The sequence below is a fragment of the Nicotiana tomentosiformis genome, chromosome 8, assembly GCF_000390325.3.
Source record: "Nicotiana tomentosiformis chromosome 8, ASM39032v3, whole genome shotgun sequence".
Classification (NCBI taxonomy): domain Eukaryota; kingdom Viridiplantae; phylum Streptophyta; class Magnoliopsida; order Solanales; family Solanaceae; genus Nicotiana; species Nicotiana tomentosiformis.
The window spans coordinates 53,576,389-53,586,087 of record NC_090819.1 but is presented as its reverse complement, the minus strand read 5'-3'; the positions used below and the strand labels follow the sequence as shown (position 1 = coordinate 53,586,087).

Genomic DNA, 9,699 nt, shown 5'->3' with positions numbered 1-9,699 from the left:
ATTACCTCGCGAATGCGAAGAAGGAACCATCGCAAAAATGAGCTAATCTTCGCGAAGAAGGAACCATCGCAAAGCTGGCTAATTAGAACCATTACAAAGAAAGCTCAACATAGCAAAATAAATCTTTTATGCCCAAATCAACAAGTCCTAACCTTATCATGGTTCTAATCATAATGGAGAGTCATCACGTAGTCATACAACCAATAAAACATGAATAATGTATTCATGTTGTCCAAATAAGGCATTTTATCAGATCAACTCTATCCGGTTATGGTCATAACCTAGTGTCACGACCAAAAATCCTACTAGTCGTGATGGCACCTAACCTAACCCGCTAGGTAAGCCAATTAACACAATTCAATTCAAATGAGATTTACTGAGAAAATAAATGAACAAATAACTGATATTTTATACAAAAATCTCAAGGATTGGTAGTATAAATCATGAGCTTCTAAGATTTAGAGTTTACAAAGATAGTATGAAATAAATAGATCATCTATTCGAAATATACATAAACAGATTTATAAATCTAAAGCTACCAAGAACAAGAGGTAGCTATAACCAGAACGCAGGTACGTCTTCAATGCCAGCACCCGCCACATGCAGCAACATCAGCTCCAAAATCTGAATGCAAGGTGCAGAAGTGTAGTATGAGTACAACCGACCACATGTACTCTAAATCTTGAGCTAGAGTTCCACTTTGCGATGCATTGTGCGGTTTACAAATCCGTTATGCGATGTCACGCCCCAACCTCGGGGAGCGCGACCGGCGCTCAACCGAGATAACCCAGCCAAGCAAGCCTATATAATGCCTTCTACCCCAACTCACCCATGAATAAAGAGAAGATATATTTCATTAATTAGACAACGAGAAGGTTACATGAACAATTCAAATTTCATTACCGTTAGAACTTCATTCAAGGTTTCTCAAAATATTACATTACACATTCATACTTTAGAAGTGGAAACATATGATACAAATATAATATTTCTAATTTGACTTCCCAAAACAAAGGTACCCCTCCCCCCATGTTATGTCTTCGGAGCCTCTAATAGATACAAAAGAGTAGCATGATAGTGCCGGCAACAAGGATCCGGCTATACCTCAAAATAATATACATAGAGGACAAGAGATACAAGATCCCAAAATGAAATGGGGCTCACCAAGTCAGCTGAGGAGAGGGTGTGCTGCTATCGCTGATCAACACTACCTGCTATGGAACCACCTGCATCCATTAAAGATGCAGCTCCCCCGGCAAAAAGGGACGTTAGTACATATGGAATAGTACTAGTATGTAAAACTAAACACCCTCTCTATAGAACGAGTAATAGTAAAAGAAAAAGGAAACATGAAATCAATAAGAGCCTCAAATAATATCAAGGTTTCAAGTTAGGAGAAAAGTAAAATTTCAAGTAAGTTTCAATATTTTTAAGTAGGGAGATCTTTAGTACCGATATACCACCGTGATTTTAGCATGGAGTCCGATCTCAGCCCGATCGGCTATGCCATCTCACCTCGACACATCCAATCACAACACCACCATGTGTGCGGCATGTCATCCGATCTCAGCCCGATCGGCTAAGCCGTCTCACCATAATGCCGCATCACATCCTGCTACCAATAATCTCATTCCATTTAAGGGGAAATATTTCAACATATCAAATCTCATCCCATATAAGGGGAAACAATCTCGTCTAATCAACACTGATTTACCCCTTAATCGCTCCTACACCGGCACGTGTAGTTTCGGGATTAGGTTATTTCGACCTACCCTTCCTCGGTGACTAAACGATATTCCCAAAGCATTTATTATTCAAAGAATTTACATCTCATTTCATAATCTTTCTCACATCTTTTCATTTTATTGGAACTAGTGGCCACAATTGTAATATCATTCTTGGTATGTCGGTCGTATTTCATATTTCATACTCACCCCTAAAATATTCAGGCGTTACCAAGGATTATCATGAATAAGAGAATTTCTAATCAAGACCTTAAGTACCCATATGAGCAAACAAGAGTCTTAAGCACATTGAGTTTCTCTACCACGATTAGGCATACTAGCTTGCTATTGAAACATGGTTTTTAAATCACAACACCTTTGATACATTGATCATACTAGATTATATTCTCGGAAGGAATCATGATATGATAGAAACATTTGGAACACATTTTGGGTACATACATCTTTCACCACAACACTTATTTTACGATAATCAACTCTATTAGGAAGGACTCGGAACATGAGGCATAAGAAATTGAGCCAAACATAATCGCAACTTACGAGGAAATCATGAAATCGATTCTACAAGAAGAGTTTAGCCAACATACCTCGCTTGAGCTATTTTAAATTACTACAATAATTCAAAAATCCTAGCGACTTTAATCTATTAGAAACACGATAAATTTGAACCATAATTAGGAAGATACTCGGGGTTTCTTCTCATTTGAGCATTTTATCAAGCACTAGGTATGCATTAAGGTTTCAAGGTCATCCTATGATGGATTCCTTCACCCCACAATTAATCCCCACTTCAATAGACCACACACAAATACTCCACAACCTTCCTACCACCTTTGTTAGTACATGCATGCATAAATAACAACTCTTATTCTCAAAACCTTCTTCCTCATTACCTATTCCCAACCCAAATTTCGAAATTGAAGGCTAGGGCTAGAGTCTTACCTCTTGGATGAAGGCCTTGTGAGTTATTCTTGTGAATTCTTCTGGACTTGAGCAAAGATTGATGAACAAATAGCTTAAGAATTCTTCTTCTCACTCTAAACCACTTTCCTCTCTTTAAAATATCAGTTTCAACCTTCTAAAATGACCCCTAAGGTTGTTTTATAAAAACGGGGTCAGGTTTTAAAACCATAAAATTGTCCCTCCGACCTCAACTCTGAGGTCGCAGAGTGCACCGCAGATCAAGTCTGCGGCCCGCAAAATGATCCGCATAAACGGTCCCAAAAACTGGGCTGGTCTGGTCCAACCTGCGGCCAGGTCTGCGGCCCGCATATTAATTATGCGGCCGCAGAATGGACCGTAGAATCTCCCTTCGAAAATATTCATGTTGGATCTGCGACGGATGTGCGGCCTGCGAAACGATTATGCGGTCTCATAGTTGACCGCAAAATAATCCCCAAAATTAGCCCATTTCTCTGCTTTACTCTGCGGCAGATCTGCGGGACGCAGATCAGTTCTGTTGTCGCATAATGGACCGCAGAAATGCCCTGTTCTACAACAATTTTTCTTCAATGCTCTGCTCAATCCAAAATATTCGTACCGTGGTGAGTTTTCTACAACCCTCAAATACGTTAGCCTACCTCGGCACCACGAAACACCGGATTTTAGGTGAAATTTTATGGGGCCTTATGTGTGGCGAGCTTTGCGTTCCACGAAAACATATCCTTCAACCTTCCGAACATCTTAGCTTGTCCTTATCACTTTAATGCCTTAGATCCCTTGCGAACTTTTATGGGGCCTTACACGAATGCATGCTTTGCCATTTAATTTAGGATTTATAGTTATATTGTGCAGACGTATATATAGCCATGTTTTATTGGAGCTCTCCTAAAGCATTCTAGCATTTATGAATTCTTCTTCTTGATTTGAAATTTGTGTAAGACTAAGAGTTATGGATATTTTGTGAAAAGAAGTGTAAGGTTTAACAAACAAGACCAATTATGTTACAACTTAAATAATTGCTAACATTCTACCTTTGCAATTATCAATAAGGTTACAAATATAAACTAAAGAGTGAATTAAATTACTAATGGATTGTGACTTAAAGAAACTGTTGAAATTCAATTGAAAGCAAATTTTCGGTCTTGATTTAATCTATTAGTATTATTTCAAAGTTCTTCATATTATCTTGATTTAGATGGATGATTAGTTAAGTTGTAAGAAAAATAATTGTTGGACTTATTCGTTGCTAGGCAAACGGGCCTGAGCATTAGATGATTGATTATAGCGACTACATGGCCTAAAAGAGGAGCCCATTAACGTTGGACGTCGTTCTTCCATCGGCCATGCCCTTATAAAGGCATCAGGCCCCATTTGGGCCTTTAAGGCCACTAGGCTAAGTCAAAAGCAGAGGTTTAAAGACCTAATGATTCCATCCATAGACCCACATACAAAACCCTTTTTCGGTTAGGCAATAGGTCCAGCTCGTCCAGAACTTGCAAATGATTACCATTATCATTTTTACAAAATCAACCATTTGACAATTAATCTAATTATTTTAGGAATTTTTTTCGTTCCTATACAATATTTGAAACTTATTTATCAAAATTATCCTAGATTTGCATATTACCCACCCTAACTGAAGTTTGCTTACAAGACATACACAATCCATCATTACTGCCTTAAATTAAGGGATTTAATTACACTTTTTTTCTTTTTTTTTTCTCCTCTCCTTTTTTCCTTTTTTTGCCGCCTACTCGGTTACATCTTCCCGACTCTAAATTTTGCAGCGTAATTTGCTTTTTCGATCAATCTTTTATCTCTGTATTGTAACTGCACTACTATCTTCTCCCGTAATGACGAAAGAAAAAAGGGAACTTTGCATTTGAGGAGACATGAGTTGATTATCCAAAGGTTCTCTTTTTCACCTTTGCCTTTTCAATCAATTTATTTTTTTGTATTTGTGAGTTCTCCTTATCATTGGCAACTCTGAACGCTGCCCGTAACTGAAATTTGCAGCGAGTCAAAACTAAAATTTTCCTTTGGCCCAATTTTATTAGGAGAAGTAGATCTGGTTGCCCATCTTGCAAATTCCCAGTAGACATAGGAATTTCAATAACACAAATGGATATGTACTATGAACTGTAGTATATATGATTATTATACGAGGGCTTCGATTAGATCAATGATGGTAAATATATAACGGCATGGTACAATATACAAATTTAAAAAAAAAATTGTACAAATTTAATACATCTACAACAAAATACAAATTAAAAATAAATTATATAGTATACAACTTATTTATGATTTATCTACAACTTTCATACATCAGTTTTACTTAGTTAAATACAACAACAATATCATACCACTTAAATACAATTTTTATATAAATTTTATAAAATATGTTTTTTGTATATTTTGTATCTGATTTATACATAGTAAAAATAAATTTCATACAACTAATTATATATTATACAACTTATCTACAACTTTCATACATTATTTCTACCCAATTATATACAACTACAATATCATACCACTTAAATACAATTTTTATACAAATTTTATACAATATGTCTTTTGTATATTTTGTATCTGATTTATATATAGTAAAAAAAAATTTCATGCAACTAATTATATATTATACAACTTATCTACAACTTTCATATATTATTTCTACCCAATTATATATAACTACAATATCATACAACTTAAATACAATTTTTATACAATATTGTTCAACTTTCATACAATATTTAAATAAAACAATATATATAAACAACAGAATACAATTTTTCTACAATTTTACTGCAACTTTACTACAATTTCGTATGTATAATGTATGTCATGTCTTCTTCTTCTTCTTCAAGTTTCAATCTGAAATTCAGCCAAAATCAAGTTTAATATTCACCAAAACATCCTCAAAATTGAGATATAAACTCCAAACAATATTCCCAATTGTTTGCAACAACACCCAATCCAAACAAATAATGGTTTTTGAAAATTCAAATTCGAATTCAAAGCTTCAAAGTTTTTAAATGGCTGTCAATGGTAGAGAGTCAAACACCTTCAAAATTTATTGATTGACAATTTCAATTTGAACACCAATTGTGCAACATTACTGAAATTTGAAGTACTTTGTGTATCTTGTTTGAGGTATAGTCGGGGCTTTGTTGCCGGCAGTATCATTGTACTCTTCTTTATCCATAGAGCCTCCGTAGACATGGTGTGGGTTGTATATTTGGTGCTGGGAAAGGTAAATTATGCTATATTGTGGTTGTATTACTTGTCCATTTGAGACTTTAAAAATTATGAAACTTATGGCAAGAAATTGGTAATTTCAAGCATGACAACTTTATTTTGCAATTAATGAAAATATATATTCTCTTTATTCATGAATGAGTTGGGTAGAAGGAAATCTAATAGGCTTGCTCGACCGGGTTCACTCGGTGGAGCGCCGGTCGCGCTCCTCAGTTTTGGGGCGTGACAAACTTGGTATCAGAGCCTAAGGTTTTAAAGTGTCCTAGGATGTCTCGGAGCCATGTCTAGTAGAGTCCTTATTATCGGTGTGTTGTCGACCACATCTATAATTAGGATGCTACATGGGCATTTAGGAATAATACCCTTCTTTGATATTCTGAATCGTGCGATGAAGCTGGTTGTGAAATTGTTCTTCCTCTAACTCATACGTTGAGGTTCAAGGTACTTAAATGCTCTTTTGGTTTATTCCAAGTGATGTTGTCATGTGACATGACAAATGGGTAAAGGTCTGAATATTAAACAGATGGCACATGTATCATGTTGAATGGATGGTATGGCCATATGAGACAAGTATATAGTACCATGAGCATACTTGATATGAGAAGACTGCTAAAAGTGATTGCCCACCTCCAAAGAGGCATTGACGTGATAAATGAGACCTAAGCTTAACTAGTACATGTGGATAGTGTGGGAACCATGTGTATGATTCTAAGATGTAAATTTGTTACATAGGCACGTGATATATGAAAGGCATGGCCTGGAGAGTAATGATAAATGTGTAGTTCTCTCACGGGAGACAAGAAGTTATGAAAGGAGAGTTAAGTGAACCCACAATGAGAAGACCCTAGCACTATGAATATTATAAATATCCCAGGAATGTGCGAAGTGGTGTTACACTCCAAAAATAATATTGACACGAGGGATTTGGATCCCAGGCCTGTGTGGCTGAATAAGAGTAAAGAACTTATGAGGTTAATACCATGGGGACTTAAATCTCCCTAATAGTCAATCATATACAAGAGTACTAGAGATGTGAAACATGTATCCGTCAAATTGCTAAATTCAAGACTGATGTCGAAATGTGAAACATTCACCCCAAGTGGGGAGGAAAGGACCATGGTGAGGCTACTTACGTGCAATAAAATGAGAGTAGGGCCATTTAGCTATAATGTTTGGATATTTTGTTGAAGACATGTGTAGTCTAGAAAAGTGGTAAGGGATAACATGATTCTCTGAAAGGAAATGCAAAAGATAAACCACTAGTACAAAAATAATGTGGAAGGTTAGGAAATATAAATTCTTTGTACGTGGCAATATACATGACAAGGTCAATGACACTAGAAACTAAGAGTAAGGTTTGCAAAAGTGTTTTATACTTGTTAAAGAGTCAGGGACAATGGAACCCAAGGAAGTACTACAGATCAAATATGAAAGACTTGCGAGTTCTTGGAATGAGTTAATCACGGATTTGTAATTTAGCTAAAGTTCCAAGGCTTTAAGAAAGACAGAACGAGTGAGAGAGATAAATGTGATGTTATAATAACCCAAGAGTACATCTGGACTTGATGGAGAGTCTTTTAAGAATCTTACAAGCAAGGAAGTGTTAAGTGGTACACAAATGAACACACTTTCCCACGGATATCCCAATAAGTGTCGAGAAGCGAACATGATGAATTCCCAACTAAGGGAAAAGACCACGTAACGTATGGAATAGCGCATGGCTAATCACTAACTAGGAAGAATGAGGCGAGAAGAATTGGAAGAAAAATCTATAAATTTAGATGGCCATGGTTATCTCAAAATAGTTCGTATCAGAATGGTGGACTCGCCTAGAGCACAAGTGTTAATAGAAGATATAAAGGATCAACTGTAATGCAGCCGACTTGAGTGGCACTGAATATCGACTAAACGATATAGAGGGAGTTCATGTCTACATGTTACATTGAAAAGTGAGACTACTGGTGATGAAGTGGTGGTGTGATAAACTCAACAAACTAGGCACAATGATACTACGAGTTCATGGGAGGCAAACACGTGTGTGGCACAATAAGGTTGTCAACTATGAATTAAGGAAAAAATGGGATGGGAGTGAATGCTCTAGTCACAAAGGAAATACCAACATATTGTCTAGACCAAAGGGGAAATGTTTGAAACAGATTAAGAGAGGATGAACACTTGTTACGAACCAAACATGTTTAACATGATAGCTCTTATGCTGCAATACCAGGAAGCAATGTTGGTGACTACAATACTGGGAATAAGGTGAGTTACTCATCGAGGATGGAATCAGGTGGACTAAGTCCTACACTTATAAGGAAAACAAGAAGTCATCGTTGAAGAATTTAGGAGGATCTCAAGTTTCATAAAAGGCCCTGTTCGGGCTAAATATATATATGAAAGGTATCGATATGTGTTTTGGGAAGTGTTTAGCAGTAAAGAGGAATCGTGAGAATGTTCACCAGGGAAGTAGAGTAGTTTCTTAAAATCCTATAAGACTTTTAATGAGGAAAGAGGATGGCTAAGAAAGGTCTGAGCATGATGTTACTTCACATATTGAGGCAATGCCATGCAGGTTTATGTTATCAAGGTGTGAGCACGAGCAAGTAGATGTTATTCATTTGAAACAGATGGCCCCATAAGAAAACTGACCTAGTAATATCTTTTGTTGAGAAATTTGGAAAAAATAAGTTGCAAGTACTAATAAGATTGTAACTGTATCAAAGAAATTTTTGTAGAACTCAATTCCTAGGAGGTCATATAAAAGAGAAATATGATATAGATGTTCCACTAATAATGCAATGTGGCAAGATGATCATTTATGCCTCTAGGCAACTCAAGAATCATGAAAAGAATTATCCAACAGATGACTTGGAACTTGCGGCAGTGGTATTTGCGTTGAATATTTGGCATCATTATTTATATGGGGTTCATGTTGCTATATTCATGGACCATAAGAGTCTTCAATATATTTGCAAATAGAAGAAATTGAATCTAAAGTAGAGAAGATGGCATGAGTTACGTAAGGATTACGATATCAATATTCTATATCATCCGAAGAAGCCAATGTTGTGGCGGATGCTCTTACCCAAAAATCTATGGGTAGTTTGGCTCACTCGGAGACATGCCAAAGGCCGTTGGCCAAGGAAGTTCATCGATTGGCTAGTTTGGGAGTTCGTATTGTGGACTCTAATGAAGGAGGGGTAATTGTACAAAATAGGGATGAATCATCACTTGTGTGGAAGTCAAAGAGAAGCAATACAACGATCCATTTTTGGTGCAATTGAAGGAGGGGATTCAAAAACATAAAATAATGGTTTTTCTCTTGGCATGGATGATGGTACACTAAGGTACCGAGGGCGTCTATTTGTTCCAAATGTGGGTGGTCTCCGGAAAAGAATTATGACTGAAGATCACACTTCTAGGTATTCCGTGCACCCAGGTTCTAAGAAAATGTATCATGATCTCAAGGAAGTCTATTGGTGGAATGATATGAAGAGGAATGTGGCGGACTTTGTGGCAAGATGTACGAATTGTCAGCAAGTGAAGGCCGAACACACTAGGCCCGGTGGGTTGGCACGGAACATTGAAATTCCAATGTGGAAGTGGGAGATGATCAATATGGACTTTGTGGTACGATTACCTCGTACTCCTCGTAAGTTTGACTCGATTTGGGTGATTGTGGATAGACTCACGAAGTCAGCGCACTTTTTTGCCGGTTAAGTCTACCGACACAGCGGAGCAGTATGCTCAG

At 36.8% G+C, this 9,699-nt stretch overlaps 1 long non-coding RNA gene across 1 annotated transcript; it reads right to left on the bottom strand.

Moving 5' to 3' along the window:
• Positions 1 to 457: 457 nt before the first annotated feature.
• On the bottom strand, positions 458 to 3,288 carry LOC138896654 (uncharacterized). The gene is made up of 3 exons (XR_011410037.1): positions 2,688 to 3,288; positions 1,165 to 1,226; positions 458 to 624 (listed from the first exon to the last, which is right to left on the bottom strand). It is a non-coding gene; the product is annotated as an uncharacterized lncRNA (long non-coding RNA).
• Positions 3,289 to 9,699: the final 6,411 nt, after the last annotated feature.